This window comes from Brienomyrus brachyistius, chromosome 3 (assembly GCF_023856365.1).
Source record: "Brienomyrus brachyistius isolate T26 chromosome 3, BBRACH_0.4, whole genome shotgun sequence".
NCBI lineage: Eukaryota > Metazoa > Chordata > Actinopteri > Osteoglossiformes > Mormyridae > Brienomyrus > Brienomyrus brachyistius.
Window position 1 is genome coordinate 30,583,841 of NC_064535.1, and position 17,539 is coordinate 30,601,379.

The 17,539-nt window shown below is 44.1% G+C and overlaps 1 protein-coding gene across 4 annotated transcripts in view; it reads right to left on the reverse strand.

The window, feature by feature from the left end:
- LOC125738055 (tetraspanin-9) overlaps window positions 1-17,539 on the reverse strand; it is a 110,197-nt gene that overhangs the window by 37,303 nt on the left and 55,355 nt on the right. The gene's annotated exons all lie outside the window — the stretch shown is intronic.

Genomic DNA, 17,539 nt, shown 5'->3' on the forward strand with positions numbered 1-17,539 from the left:
GCGTCGAGACATGGTGCGGGACGACATGGGGAGTTGTACAGAGTCCAATACCTGTGTCCGGATGGTAGGCGCAGATGTCATGGGATTCTGTAATGCTTGGCGCACAATATGACAACCCTCCCTTGCTGTGGTCTGTCTTGGGTGAATGGAACCATATATATGTGTGTGTGTGTGTGGATTAGGTTTATATTACACTGTAGGGACCAAATATTCCCCACAATGCAATAAAAACCTGTTTGTTTTTTTACTTTGTGGGGACCATTTTTCAGGTCTCCAGACAGATTTGTGAACGCAATCAAAAAAATAAAAATGCCAAAAGTCTTGTATTTTGCTTGGTTACATATCGTTAAGGCTAGGGCTGGGTAAGGGTTAAGGTCATCATGTTGTGTTAATGTGCCCACTTGATGGCTTTGTACCTTGTACCACTTCTCGAAGTGACCTCCTAGTTTTAATTCACACTCCTTTCATTATTCATGCCTCCATTATGGAGATTAACCCTCTGGTCACATCTCTTGTACTTGAGATCCCATAATGCAATGGGGGAAAGTCATGTCTAAGTTACTGTAGACTTTAAGCACACCCCACCCTAAAAGCTTTTGAAAAACTGGAAAAAAGGTAGGAATAGGAATTTTTTTTCGGATGTGTACATCCTTGTCTCCAAGAAACCATGGATGGATGAGAGCGCTGACTGAAGACAGCTCCAGAACCTCACTTAGGCCAACACAGGCCCAGGAGACCCAATCATCGCCAGGCAGAACCAGGGTATGGCCCTTTCTTCTGATGAACCCAGTAAAGTAATAGGGGGAACCATTTATCAACATCCCACTGCTGTCTCCACAAGGCTCATGGTATGTTTGTGAAGCTTCACAAAGTTCTTTGCACTGCATTATTCTGTTATAAAATTCTATTTCTAGGAAAAAGACCTTGCAAAAAACAAACTTTGCCCTTTAGCTAAAGTTTTAAATAAGCACATCTACCTCATGGAAAGGGGTAAATAAAAAAAAAAATCACATATTTTGCAATCTGAATTGTTTCACAATCCATTGGTTTTACGACTTTTTCCCCGCCTGGACAAATTGACACTTGCATGCAGACAACAGAACCCAGCAGCTAGTGGTAAGAACATGCTGCTAATCAGTAGGTCTCCAGTTCATATCCCATGCATGTAATGCTCCAGAGCAGTGCACTTTACAATGGTTCTGAAATACTAATCTCTCACAGAGTGCCAGCTGCTTTCAGATTTATCCAATATGCTGCTCACCAGATAGTTTTGAACCCAAACTATGCTGGACTGGATATACCCAGGGAAACACTATACCTTAATGCTGGGTCATTGCACTGTTCACCTTATAAGATTAATCAATGTAATATGAAAAGTAACTCTTGCAGAGCATGGCTGGCAATCAAGAAAAATATGTGATTTTCCACAGACAACGTCCAGAAGGAAACTCTCTAACAGATCAGCACCTAGCACCTCTACCTACTTCCCTGGAGATGAGGAACATTTCTTGACATAGCCCAAGTCCTACTAGTGCTGTAGTTCTCGAGACTGGTCTTGGTCTCGAGACCAATTTTTTTGTGGTCTTGGTCTTGTCTTGGTCTCGGACATAGCGGTCTCAATGGGATGGGGAAAAAAATAGAAAACAGTATCATTATTTATTACGCGCCTCAATTCAAATGCAACCAGTAAGATGCATCTATTTTACAAAATGTTACATTGTATACATTTTCTCAACAGACACTGCCAAATCTTCACAGTTCACACACATCATACATATCACATCATAGCAAAGTCGGCAAAGAAATGTCCGAAAATGTCTGCGAAGTCGGCAGTAAGTATTTTGGCTTTACAGAGCACAAAGAGTATATTTGCAAAACGTTCCAGAAAAAGAATCATTCTGCTACATGCCGATTTTGTCGAACCACCTTGACGGAGACTGCTGTGTGGGTATATTGTTTAATTATTACAGTGGTGTTATTTGACATAATAAATAATCATTGATTCTATATGGCATCTGTCTACGGGCATTGTGTTGAGCAAGCATTCGTTCTATGCTATATGGCAAGTAATTTTAGTGATGTTGATATCAAAGTGTAAAGAATACAGTGGGACAATTCCAGTTTATCTATTAATGGATATAACATAGTCTATAGCATATTTATAATTCAAATAAATGAAGTATTTTACATTCATTAGAAAGCACGGTCTTGGAGGTGCAAGTCAATCTGGAGGCTCATTCTCTCCAATTCAAAGCAAGGGATCATTACATAGCCATATTCATAGCTTACTGAGGCCTCTGTCCCTGGTATAAGAGACTTAATATGAACATCTTTCTGGTACATCCCATCTCTTTCCTTTGACAAGGTCTGATAAAATGGTTATAGGAGAGAATTGCTGAGAATATGATTTTCCATCAGGCCTCGTAACTATGACAAATCTGGGAGATTTTAAATGAGAGACATAAGGACAATATAATTGAAAAGATAACATGAATTTGATTTAACGAGTATAAACTTTACAGCAATGCCTTTTTTCACTACAGTTGATCTGAGTAATGTGATGTCGATTGTAACCCTAGTCTGTTTTCGGTCTTGGTCTTGGTCTCGACCAGCCTTGGTCTTAGTCTCGCCTTAGTGTGTCTTTAGTCTTGATCTTGGTCTTGGTACCCTCAAGTCTTAGTAGCGTCTTGGTCTTGATACCCTCTGGTCTCAGCAATGTCTTGGTCTTGGTTTAGGTGGTCTTGACTACAACACTAAGTTATACTAGAATCTATGCTCAAAACTGTGGTGCTGGATGGTGTGAGATGCTACAATGACCATGGAGGATATGGAAAGGGATAAGTAATGCATAGTTTTATATTATGTATAGGGCCTGGAAATACCCATTTCCTACTCACTACAATGTGACACTGCTGAGACCTCTGTGAGCTACACCAGTGGGTTTATGGAACTTGTAACTATGTCTAAAGGACAAGATGGAATGGAGCTATTTTGATCACATAATGAGGAAAGATCATTGCAGAAACTACACGGGGTGAGGGGAATATAACGTTTCACAGCTAGTCAATCCACAGATTGCTCTCCTGCTTATTTATCAGTGCTCATTAATGTAAACTCTGCAAGCAGGCTTACAACATCTGCTGATAATGGCCCCTTCTAACCCTGTCTCAGTGATTCATAGGAAAGATTTCCTGTGCCGTCTGAATTCAGCAAATGGGACACTTAGGCTACCCTGACCCAAAGAGCATGCTCTTCTCCACCCGTAATGGCCGAGGGGAAGTCAGAGAGAGCCAGCTCCCCCCAACTGCTCCAAAGACAGCCAAAGTGAATGAGAAAAGAAGGGACTTCAGCCAATCAAGTGCTTGGCTGGTACTGAAGCTTCTAGTTAACTGATCATACTCCTTAAGTAATTTGTAATTAAGTAATTAGCTAATGTCCACCCCTTGCTGAAGTAACCTCCTATGGGTTGAACTAAGGGAGACAGTTCCTTATCGCCCCTTAACAACCCTGATCAATTATAGAATTATCCTTCACCCAAAGCCAGTGTCCATTAATGACCTTCCATATATATTCAAAGCTGGACTGCGTCAACAGACATGACTCCAAGTAGAGTGTAAGATCATAAAATTGTCTCAACGCAAGGCTCACAGAACCAACAATACTGCTAAAACTACCAGAAGGCACTTAACTGATGTAATTGGTGTAATTAAAAGAAACATTAAAAAACATTAATGACGTCAGCTGGGCCAGTCTGTTTCATCCCAATTAAACGGGTCAATAAAACTCAATCTCAGCAGTTTATTACTGAGTGAGAGCTGTGGGATCACCAGGGCCTCTGGCACTCGCCGCATGGGCCTGTCGTTTCAGCTGGGAACTTACCTAACTCACCAGATGGCTTTCCTGGGGCCAGACTTGCAGCTACCTCCCCAAACCCCCCCCAGCTGCCACAACTCACTTCAAACTGCAGACGCTGCAGAGAGGATGGGCCGTGGTCTGCCTGTCCTGTGACAGAGTAACTCGCCCTCCAGGATGTGTTGGTGGAACGCTATATATGGCAAACAGAGGCTGATGGGAAAAAACAAAAATTTCGTCCGTTCTCCAAAAAGCCTGTGATGTTTTGTTGGATGGGTAGATGTATATCGCTTCAGTTCCCAAACCCCTCCTCAGGGGCACATCAGCCATTCCATGTATTTAGCAAATTTCGCCACCAGCTCACTTATTCAATTAATTTAATTAGTTCAATAAATCAATGACGTATTGATTAGCTAAACAAAGTGGGGTAGGAGTCAAGCCAAAAAATACACCGGATTGCTGGATGATTTGCTGCAAATACTGGACTGACTTTAGAGGAAATTTAAGATGACACTCTTACATTCATCATATTTAATAGTTTTACACCAACATGAAGAATATTTAAACAGCATTATCTTTGACTGCCTAAGACAGCTGCATAGTACTGTGCATAAACTGAGTATAGATACATTAAGTGTTTTCTCATTTCAGTCACACTGACACATGCTGCAATGACGCACATGTTCATGTTAGCATCAGCATAATGGATCTCCCAGTAGTAGTTCCATCCTGTCTCATCTCAGCTGCATTTCCTCGTTCTCTGCCAGCCCAGATCTGTCCAGGAAGTGACAGAAGGCGTGTAAATGATGAGCCCGAGTGGCTGCTGACTCCCTGTCTGGTGCAAGAAAGTGGCTGGGCGGGGGTTGTCTCACAAAGTGCAGCAAGCGCTGCGGCCCAGCAGAGTCTGAGCCGCAGTGCTGGCGGAATCGATACCCTCCAATCTCCCCATGCTGAGCCTCCACCGCTCTGACAAATTGAAGAGGGGCGGAGGCGTGGGTATATCAGGACTGCCGCACTCACCTTGCGTGCTGATCGGAAAAGGGAGGTAAATTCAGTTTGGCAGCCACACCTTAATCTCTCCTACCCCAGGAATCTGTCCCTTCACTAGTTTCCAGGATAGGATAAGCGGGCATTAAGACGAGTTAAGAAAGAACGTCAGGAACATGAATAAAACCATTATGCAGACTGAAAGCCTTTAAATACTGTTTTCAGGTTGTTAAGAAAGGTTATCAACTAGGATCTGAAGTAGATAAGTGACTGCAAGTCTAAAAATGTCCCAGGGCCATATTCTGCAATAGTCCCCATCCCCCACATCCTGGAAGAATACAGGCCAGGAAGATAGTCGGTCCTGTCAAGGTTCAGGGGCTACTTGGAAAAAGTGATCAGAGTGACCTAGAAATCAGTGGACCTCCATGTTAAAGAGAGACATTACCATCAACATGACAAATCTAACCGTGTCAGGGAGGAAGAGATACACCAGAGGTACTAAGTGAGTATTAGGCAGGCCTGGAGTACCCTGGCGTCACACTGTGGCGCAATATTTTTGAAGCATGTCTGATGAGTGCCGGCTATTCATCACAACCTCCATGGAGGCCCACTGGAGTTGGGCTACCTAGAGGAATCATGTGGTTGCAATATGGGCCCCAAGGTGGGAGCCTGATAATAACACAAACAATAAAATGATAAAGCGATAACTATAACCATCTAAATTATTCTAAAGGATCTTGTTCCAGTGGGCTTCAGTTCAGTCCATATTGAGCATGAAATTGTTTAACCAAAACTATCAAGCTTCACAGACAGTGTGGTATAGAGAGGTCAACATCATGTTAACACGGTCCCACTGGGCCTTTGCTATACTGCAGTGTTTACCATTTATGTACACGATGCATGTTTATATGACAGGAGAACCCACGGCATGCACAAAGAGGAATCCATCACCCCACACCGCTTCAGACCCCAGTACACAGCCATCTCCCAGCCTATAAAGACCCTCTGGGTCCAAATCAAGAGTAACATCTGCGAGAGATGATTTCCTGGCCTGGTAAAACTTCAGATTGATCTCCTAACAAAGCCATTAAGAAAGTCATCAAACCATTCTCCTTCTGTCGAGAAACCCAATGCGGCTGTATATCATACCCCGGCCTTGCATAGCTGCTTAATTTTATGAATGGTTTGAAATGGTCTGAAATAAACAGTCAATCAAAAAGCGATTTAATAAAGCATGCTAATGCAAGGTCATCATTGCAGAGAAGAATGTGCTTCATGTGGAACTTCTGCTCTGAATTTATCAGAGACAGGCTGCTTTGTTGGTCAGCATACAATTTTATGTGTCTGTGTATCCCAACCACCTTGGTGAGGTAATGGCTCCAGCCAGGTATATTCCCCTAAAAGAGTGCCACCTGTTGGCTGCGGGGCGTGTGGCCACTTTTCAGGAAAGCAGCAGGGAGGACTCAATCAAAGCAGAGCTCTCGCAGGAAGACAAACGAAGAGTGGCGAATGTGAGATGTCAAGGAGACAGGACTTGTGGACTGCAGAGAAAAGTTTCCTTCCTGCCCCCAGCCCACCCATGGGGGGGGCCCGTTCTGGACACCCCAACCCACAGAACATCAAAAATGAGATGAACTGATTATTCATCTGGCATCTTCCCTACTTCTGTGCTAATAGCTATTTACAGACACTCAGTACTCAGGAACCCAAACCAGAAGATGGCTAATTACTCCAACTGACCCAATGTGGCCTTTGCTCTAAGGATTGAGCCTGCCATCTTCAGACAAACAGCAGAGAAAGACCTCTGGACCTGCACTATGGCAGACACACATCCACCTCAGACAAAGGGCACTCGCGTGAACCACCAGACAGGGAGATCAGCGCAGTCCGCCAACCACATAACTAATTACTGCATCACAAGTGTCCCCAAATAAAGTCTGCTTGAATGAGATCATGAGTTCTGTCAGATGTTTAAGTACATTTCAGCTGCCCCCCCCCCACACCCACATTTGTTTGAGCGGTGCCTTGAATAATGTCCGTGTGGTAGGTAATTAGATTCTTACGTACATCTGTGCGCACTGTGTCAAAAAATAAATGTAGTGAACTGCAGAGGGCTGATTGCCGGCCTGATTTAATAATACCAGAGTTACTGCGCCAGCCTGCAGGCTAAAGCGTTGCTGGTTTGAGTCTGGGGCGAGGACTTTCGTAAAAAATATTCAGCCTAACAAGGAGACAGTGTAGCTCCTTCACTCCATGTCACTTAATTAATGAATGCTGACATTAATTCCTTTACTGTGACCACAACCTGAATTCCTAGTGATGCTGTGATTTAAAATGTGATGATGTGTTATTAAAATCCATCCATCAACAATAAATCCGGCTTCCAACAATAAAAACGGCTTCCAAACCTGTTGATAGAGACTACCATCAGATAGACATTAAGAAAATTTAGAAAAAAAAAACAAGGGCATCAGAAAACTCACTCAACTGGAGTAACTATCAAATGGTAACATGACGTAGCAGCAGGTTTGTATGATATTGAACAAGACACCACCTGGGAAGAGGAAACACTTTCTGAATGCAGGTGCAAATATCCCTAAAGACTTTGGAGGGTGCAAATCACTCCCACGCTTCACGTCTCCCCCCTCAGCTGCCCTAGAAAACCAGCAGTAACACCAAGTAGTAACTTCAAGTTCATAGCTAAATTGTGAGCATGCTAAATGCTAAGCAGCTTGGCAAATTAGCCATTACGGATATGCTGAGCTACTCTGCCATGCATTGGCATCCATGGAGACAGCCCCCTTGTGCCTATCTATATACCTCTGCATGGAGATAGCTATATAAAACAGCATCGGCTGGGTGGAAAAAGTTTTCTGGTTTAAGTCTGGCACAGCAGAAAGGCCAAACCTCAAGTGCAACAGTGTGCTGAATATTCTGAGCGCCCTGCAGGGGAGAGTCCGCACTCTCTAACCACAGCAGTATCTGTGTCGGCTCAAAATGGCTGTGATAGCAGATCAGGTGGGAACATTCCGATCGATAATGGAGGTTCTGCGGTCCTCGGGAAAGGGCACTATCTACATGAAATTGGACAGAAGGTGACCTTGTGCAGGTCCTGAACTCCACTTAAGAGCTAAATGGACCACAAAGCTAGGAGTCATTCAAAAAATAGCAAGAAAGGACACAACAAAGTGTAACAAATGTGGTCAGAAAAGTCTGTACACTCTTGAGTTACACACATCTGGATTTAACTGACCACCACAAACTGGTACCCTGGAACAGCCAGAACTGGAGCTAATATGGCAGGAGGTCTCAGTATCTGTTCCAATTAAATTTCAAAGAAAAAAAAATATATACGAGGACCTATGTGAAGAACTATGGATCTTGTAACAACAAATATTACAAAGCAACCATAGAGAAGAGGAGATGGTTTGTTTTATTACAAGACTTGACAGTCTAACTAAAAAAAAAACCCAATGTCGGAATTCCCCTGAGAATGGAAGTTACAGGAAGGCCCTACCATCTCACACCTTCACAGATCTGTTTGAACCTGTGACACTACATAGTGAGTTAGACAGAAACCCAGGCTAACAGAGCTCTAGCCTAGATGCAGTAAGCAGGGTGGGGCATTGTCAGATTAAGTCAACACATGGCCACCTAAGACAGAGGAGTTTCACAACTTTGACCTGTTCAAAGGGCCTTCTTGCCACCATCTTGGTGTGTTTGAGGGTACTGCACACAGCTAAATGAAACTCCATCTTTGGCATCATCCCTTACCTCACTATTTCATCTAAATATAAATAACAACAGTAAAACTTTGGTCAAGACTTGAAGGCTAAGGAGTATTACGGTTTTTCTTGAACGGTTTTGGTCATATTTTCAGGGAATCAAGGGACCTCTGTCACTCCTGCTTCAGAGGTATCACAGAGTCCCTTCCTGTCACTGTAAAATGAATTTAAGTGACAGGTTAATTACAGTCCAGGTTGAGGTCCCCTGCTGGTCACATTCTGCCCTGTAAGCATTTTCATACCCCTCTGGGTGGGACTGGCACTGATGAAGCACTTTTTTTTGCCTTGTCAGTCCCAACGTAGCTCTGATATCTGTGTGTCAAGCACGCACCCTTCATGTGGCCCCCAGTCACGTGGGTGTGACCCTTTTTCCGGGCCTCTCTGGTTACATGCCCCCCTCACCCCCTCAGCTGTCTGTGGGTATTTCTGGAGCATGGCATCATAATCTGTCATTAGCACACAATTAGCCATGTGGGACTTGGGTGCAAAGTTTGGGATAGGGGCTGGGCAGGGGGGATGGCATGTTTTGCTAGTTCATCAGGGACAAAGTCATGCCAGGGCAAAGCAGGTTTGCCCAATCAGCCACCCCTCTATGATAGACATGAGCTACAACAGCTCCAGCATGCTGGACACAACGCTATGGCTCACAACATGGGACAAAAAGAACAGAACTAAAAAAATCCACTCAGTGTCCTCGTGCATCTTTTTAATGTTGCAAGCATGACATGCTCCAACTAATTTGCCTTTCCCAGATGGCTTCTGCATAAATGCTGGCCTTTGGAATCTCTGATGTCCCACCAATCCCCATGTTCCTTCCTTTATATTTTTGAGAAGGTCAGGAAATCCCTGTGGTATGCTAGTTCACCTCTGAATGTAGAAGAATATGGTGTGGAGCTAAAGCTGAATTACAAATACAACATTAATCAAGCAAAGCAAATTACATGTTGATTGAGTGGACTATCTACGCAAAACAACCTGAGTCCCACAGAGACTAATAACTAATAATTAGCATTATTAAGAATCTGGAGTGCTGAATTTGACAAATACTCTACTAAGGCATTATACCTCCTCCTTCAACTGATTTCTGTGAAATTACCAGCTTAAACAGATAACTATGAGATATCCTGAATCAGCACAAAGACTGAGAGTACCGCCACACTGTTTCATGTTACCCTGACATTCATCTCCCGAGGACCTTGTAGGGGAAACGCTGGCTAATGGCAAGCAGAGCGGCCATGGCAGACCACTGTCCTCAAGTCAGTGTGGTGACTCATTGGATCAGGTTGGGAGCCCCATGATTCTGTCCCCACCCTGAATTTCACACATTTTGGAGCGCAATGCATCGCAGCTCTGTTCCGACACTTTTCACCATCACATCAGACATTCTCCATTCTGCCACATTATCTGAGAAAACACCCACAGCACAGACTGACTATGACTCTGTTCTGTTTTTCCAGTCTATTTTGTGGCAGCCACATTTATAGTAAAGAGGAAGTAGCACATTTTTAGCAGGAGTATATCAACTGGAATATCTGCAATACTCTTGCTCTCTAAGACTGAAGCATGTCTTCTGAGCCCCCATGATTGACTGAAAGACATCTGTGTTGACTAACTGCTCTCCTACCCCCTACCACCCACACTCAGTGTAACGAGCCTGATGGGCCAAATGGCTTCCTCTCGTCTGTAAATGTTCTTATATACCTAAGTGAAGCCAACCAATATACACTATTTTGCCAAAAGTATTGGGAAACCACTCCAAATCATGGAATTCATGTGTTCCATTCACTTCCATAGCCATAGATGTATAAAATCATGCATGTAGGCATGCAGACTGCTTATACAAACATATGTGAAAGAATGGGGTGCTCTCAGGAGCTCAGTGAATTCAAGTGTGGTACCGTGATAGGATGCCACCTGAGCAATAAGTACATTAGTGAAATTTCCTTACTACTAAATATTCCACAGTGAACTGTTAGTGGTATTATAACAAAGTAGAACCAATTGGGAATAACAGCAACTCAGCCACATAGTGGTAGGCCACATAAAATCACAGAGCGAGGACAACACATGCTGAGGTGCACAGTTTGCAGAAGTCGCTGTCTGCAGAGTCAATAGATACAGACCTACAAACTTCATGTGGCCTTCAGATTAGCTCAAGAACAGTGCATAGAGAACTTCATGGAATAGGTTTCCATGGCCGAGCAGCTGCATCCAAGTCTTACATCACCAAGTGCAATACAAAGCATCAGATGCAGTGGTGTAAAGCACATCGCCACTGGACTCTAGAGCAGTAGAGACATGTTCTCTGAAGTGACAAATTACGCTTCTCTGTCTGGCAATCCGATGGATAAGTCTGGGTTTGGCAGTTGCCAAGAGAATGGTACTTGCCTGACTGCATTGTGCCAAGTGTAAAATTTGGTGGAGGGGGGATTATGGTGTTGGGTTGTTTTTCAGGGGTTGGGCTTGACCACTTAGTTCCAGTGAAAGGAACTCTTAATACTGCAGCATTCAAAGCTATTTTGAACAATTTCATGCTCCCAACATTGTGGGAACAGTTTGGGGATGGCCCCTTCATGTTACAAAATGACAGCACACAAGTGCACAAAGCATAGTCTATAAGGATGAGCAAGTCTGGTGTGGAGGAACTTGACTAGACTGCACTGCACAGAGCCCGGACCTCAACCCGACAGAACAACTTTTGGATGAATTAGAGTGGAGACTGCAAATCAGGGACCTCATGTATAAACAGTGCGTACGCACAAAAATGTTGCGTACGTCTGTTTCCATGCTCACGTCAAGATGTATAAAAACGAAACTTGCCGTACCACTATGCACATTCTCACGGCAGCTCCAGACATGGTGTACGCACGATTCTGCTCGGTTTTGTAAACGGACGGCTCCCAGTGGTAAATCATTGCTACTGTGGTTTCCCTTTTTAAACTCACAATCATGATGCTGAGTTTATCCAATACACAGACATTAATTGTATGTTGTTTACAAATGTACGGCACCTTAATCATTTTGTAACAATAAAACAGTGCAGAAAATGACCGAACTATTACAGCTACCTTGTAATAGTTGTAATAGCTCTTGCGTTATTGGAAGACATAGCTTATGGAAGAATGAGGCATGAGGCGATGACGATGAAGAATTGCACTATACCTGTTCTGTCCACTCTCGGGTTCTTAGCCACAGGTGCTTTTCAGCGAGAACTTGTGGACCGATCGGGTGTATATATATATATATAAGTCGCACCATGCCAGCTGTATGGGACAGCATAATCTGCTTGTCACATAGATATATAAAATTTCCTTACACTGTAGTTGAACAGGCAAACATTAAAGCACAATTTGCAGAGATGTTTGGTTTTCCAAGTGTAATCTGAGACATCGATTGCACGCACATTGCTATAAAGGCACCTTCAGAGAATGAACTTGCTTATGTAAATAGAAAGTACTTTCACTCCATTAATGTACAAATTATGTGCGATTCGAACATGCGTCTCATTTATGTTGTGGCTAGATGGCCTGGCTCAACCCATGACTCGTTTATTTTCAGAAACAGTAGTGATGGAAACAAACTTGAAAATGGGGTGGTAGGCTAATCGGTAAGAAGATTTTTCTCATTTTACAATTTGGCCAATATTGTAAGTTTTTTTTTATTTAACCATTTGACAGTTCCTTAGGGGACAGTGGTGCCCACTGAAGTCGTGGCTTCTCACGCTGCTCGCAAACCCACAGAATAAACTAGAGTGGTGTTATAATGATGCCCCTTGTCGGGCTCGGACGGTGGCAGAGCGCACTGTAGGGCAGCTTAAAGGCCGCTGGCGCTGCCTGGACAAGACCAGTGGGGTGCTGCTATACAGTACACAAAAAGTGAGTGCATTGTACACGCATGTAGCGTGCTGCATAATCTGGCATAAAATCGTGGCTTGCCGGTATCTGAAGAGCTTAGGCAAGATGAACCTGACCCCGAGTCAAAAGGAACAGTATTACAACTTCATTTGAATGTAATAGCAAGAATGTAAATCAGGTAACGAAACACTACATTTATTTTTTAACCAATTCTTTTAATGTGTTGTTAATATCACACAGCGTATCATTTAGATGTTTTCATTCATTGGCAACATCTCTTACAGCATGGACTATTGCATTTAATGACTGCAGCACAGCTTCAGTCAGCACACGGCCGGACGGTCGCCCCCCCGGTTTCCGAGGCACGGGAATGTGTGCAGCCAGCGCCCAAAGATGTGCTCGGCACAGCAGCACCATCGCTGCCTGTGTCGTCCTCGGCATCTGTGCCCTACTTCTTATTCATAAACATGCAAGTAATTCAAACAAATATGGTATGAGAAAAACTCACCCGCGCTGACATCGGAGTCTCACTCACCCACAGGCAAAATTCCTGATAAAAGTGTGTCCCCAATCATTTCAGCAACTCGTTGCTGAAAGGGTGTGAGACCGGAAATTCCACTACCTCTGCCTGTGCTGTTAAGACTCTTACGGTGAGCGGCCACTCGTTTTTTCACGTCGACTTTAATGTCCGACCACTTCTTTTTCAACTCCATATTAAAACCTATGTATAAAGAATGGGATGTCATTAAAGTTCATGTGTGTGTAAAGGCAGGTGTCCCAATATTTTTAGCAATATACTGTATATTGTCATAAAACAAACAATTGACTCGTTAAAAACTGGGAGGGGGTTAGGGTTCAGTATAACAAGGTCAGAATGGGCGTTTCCCAATAAAGGTAAAAAAAAAATAATAATAACTAGAATATGGTCAGAATCACATTTGTAATGCAGACACAAGTCCAGGCAAAGGATATAAATAACATAAAGGGTGCACTGGCCCATGAAATGATGATACTTGTGATATAAAAATTAGTTTATTGGTTGGGCTGGGGCAGTGGTCGTGTTTTCCATACAGTTCACAACTGTGACCCGAGTTTTTGTGAGACAAAGACTGAGTGGGGCTTATCGAGATCAGTCAGTAATTACAATGTGTTTGAAGCCAGGACATCATTCATTAATCATTTCTAAAGCAGCCTTTTCTCTTCCTGTGTAAATAAGTGGCTCCCTGTAGCCATAACAAACTACAGTCTCTCCCTTATCCTACGGTAGCTGTAAATTTACCCTCCTGAACCCTAATTAAATATTAATGGATCCACACCATTAGTCCAGATGTAACTAGGATCTTTATACCTATGAATGCAAACTCCTCTTCCTCATCATCCCTATATCTGTAATGAACATGACCCCCTCTTACTCCCTGTCCCTGTATCTGTAATATAAGTGAGCTCTTGTTCCTCCACATCCCTGTAATAAAGACAACTTCCTCTTCCTCCCCATCTCTGCATCTGCAATGAATACAATCACTTCTTCCTCCTAGACTCCATTATGAATGTGACCTCATCTTCTTCCCCATCCCCATATCTCTAATGAAAATGACATCCTGTTCCTCCACATCCCCATAGCGAACATGGCCCCTCTTCCTCATCATCCCTGCATTTTTGGCTGCAATACAACCCCCTCATTCTTGATGCTTACTTTAGTTGCGACAGTCTACCCGCTTCCAACAGATATGGCCACACAGCCATGTCCTGTTTTTCCCCATGCATACAGGGTACTGCTCTCTGAACCACCAGAGATACACACTTATCTTTGAATTATAGAATACTCTGGAAGCAGGCAACAAGAGACTCATTTGTGTTTTACCAAGTCTGGGCAGATAAGTGTCCTTTTCCCATTTAGCTTTATCTGTTGATTTTACTTCAGGGGGGAACTGTTCACCTCACTGCTGCAGCAAATATTACTTTGCCCAGACAGAGCCTTCAAAATTAATACTGCCACAGATCTCCCAGACTAGGCCAGTCCCTAGCTGTGCGGGTCAGGCCCTGGGCGTACGCGTGTGGGTGGGGCAGACAGCCGATAGGGCCTCCTGGTGGAAAGCCTTGAATGACAACTGTTACAGATGTAGCTGCATCAAGGTGACTTTCAGGTGAGGCCTGGAAACCTGTTCTATTTACAGAGGTGGTGCTCTGATTAATATTTCAGGGTAACACCAACCAAGCCATGCATGAGCTGCAGTAAGGCTTTTAGACAAGACCAGAAAAGACTGATATCTCCATTCATTTCTCCACTCGCTAGTTGATGGTTATTAATGACTTTTGGAAGTTATCTAGCACTGTCTGTATAACGAAGATTAATATTTATTCATTTTCACTTCAGCTGACTATCCTCCTTAAATTCCACATTAAGGCAGCTTTTCTCACTCTTTTAAGCTAGTACTTAAGGTTAACTTTCAGGCAACTATTTAAAGTTTCTGAAAATCACTTAGGATCTCATCAAATGTGATGGAAATTTGTAAAATTAAAGTCTCTTTCAGATGGACTCTGTGTAGCCATGAAGATGGCACTACCAACAGCTTGTGTAACCGTCCTTGGATTTATTTAGTCATTTATTTTTTAATCTAACACTAAAGTTACTAACAAATGAGGATGGACAAATGATTCTAGCCAAGAATCCACAAATGCATGAAAGCAATTGTGAATGTTTAAAATATCTCAAAGGTGTCCCTTATACCTTTTATCTAAGCAGTGTTCAGAAATGGTTTTAGACCGATTTCTTTATCAAGTTAGCCAGCATTTTAAAAAGTGAATACTGTGTTCACTTTGATCTACACTGCAAGCCTGTGTCTGTGGGGGAGGTGACTGTAGGAATGGGCACACCACAACAACTGTCTGTGGTGTTGGGGCCTTCAGGATGGTAAAAAGGCATGCAAGTCGAGCACACAGCCCGACATGCTCGTTGTCACAGTGACTCAACTTTAGCTGAGATTAGCATTAGCTAAGTAGGGCTAAACTGGGTCTTCAACTGAATGGGAGCCTTGGGCCCAAGAAACAAGCCGGAATCCAAACCTTACAGGCCCCAGATTACAATCGAACCTGAACAGTGGCGCACCATCCTGTCAGTAACAGGGAGAACATCAGGGACACCAGAGCATAGAGGAATGTGGGAATAGGTAAAAGCACACTGGTGGTTAAGAACAATGAAACCGCTAGCGGCTAGAGCCAGCCAAGAAATACTACAGAAGCTTGTTGCGTTCTTCTGTACAGAAGGGCTTCTATAATAGATCACCAGGGGTGAAATATGAGGTGCAGATTCTCCTGACCTCACCATCGCAGTGGCTCTGTGATCATAAGCCCCCCCTACAGTGAGGAACAATGAACCTGCTGGGCCCCTGGAGCTAATGAGCAGCGCTGACATATTGGCCCAAGCACCCACACAGTCAGCTGACAATTCTGGGAGAGTTTCACTGGCCAAGGAGAGAGAGTGTTAAAGGTTCCCTGTGTCCTCAGAGAGACTCCTCAGGTGTGTAAAAACGTACCTTAACCTCTGAAAAATCAGCACCGAATGGCATCTCAATGAGCTTTCATGCAGAAAATACGCCCCAAGCAAATCTCACAGCAACACACCTATTGAGCAGTATTTGATACCCGTGCAAAACAAAAGTGAGCTGGGATGTCAGGCATGACCAACCCATAAAGCCCGTCAGAGGGGCGTTGACATGTTTCACCACGTACTTAACTGTTCTTAAAAGCTGGTCCCCCTGACTCTGGCAGATACCTGGGGAATAAATCAGCCCCTAATTAAAATGGCACCCGGCTCCTCATGCCGGCGGGGCACTGGGAACTCTGTGGGAAATCAGCTGTTCCTGGTTTATGTTTGGGTAGGAGCAGACCACCTGGGGCTCGTAGCGAGCTTCTTAGAAGGGATCTGATAACCTCTAAGCACTGGCACAGCCGCAGAGGACTGAATGCTATACACGAAATACATATATCAGACTGGATCTTTTTATGCGTGTTAATCCTTAGTGCATATGAATCCCAACGGACTGTATTACCTGGGGGCTGGCGGTGAGAGTGTGTGTGTGGGGATTGGGGAGGAGTGAGAGTGTGTGTGTGGGGAGGGCTGCTGTTATCATCAATGGGCTTCCCCCCTTTGCGATCCTGGGCTGCATATTGCAGCAAACCCAACTGAAGCTCGGTGAGCACTAACACAGGCGCCTTTCATCTCATAGCCCCCTACCCCCGGGCGACAGGGCACAATGGCATTACCGTGACGATCTGCAGGGCATACAGAAACAATACTCCATGGATGAATATCAAACAGTGACAATACTGCCCACTAACAAAGAAAGTGTTGTTTCTGCAGTTTTAGTCAGCGTGCGGCAGCACATTTCTGTGAGGAGGGGTGGGTGGGGGGGGGGGGGGGGAGGGGGGCTACCAGCTCCAAGAGGACCATGGTGGAGACTTCCAGAGAGCAATACAAGATTATCAAAAATCCAGGGTGTGACAGCAGTTTGTCTTGTTCAGGGCGCCGTCCAGAAAGTTCCCGCTGGGAAGGATGGTATGGTCAGCTCACTGGGACGGTCTGGAAGAATTTTCCGTGGGGGAGGGGGGGGCTGAGTTCAATGAAGGCCGGTCTAATCCTGTCAGACAGAGGAACCATATGGCAGCAAGCAGCTGCTTCGTGGCTGAGGGTGAGGGAGCAGAGGTAGGGCCAGGGGGCCGAGGTGGGGGGGCACAGCTGGGAGCCCAGCCCCCCCTCACCTCTGATCACGTATCACGGTAAGAGCCTGTAACATAACCTTACCATTCACAAGGATTCACACAATTCACTGTTTATGCTTCATTTTGATATATACATATAAAGATATTATATGAGATGTTATACTTTAAGCAGTATGTAAAAATATAATAGAATAGGTACATCAAAATTGCTATGTATCAAATCATATTCCAGTTAAATATCAGGGTAAGAGTCTGCTACATGTGCTGCCTCTTCAGAGTGATATCACACACCCCCTCGTTCCTGAACAGCCACACTACGGCCTTGACATGTGCTGCCCTCTC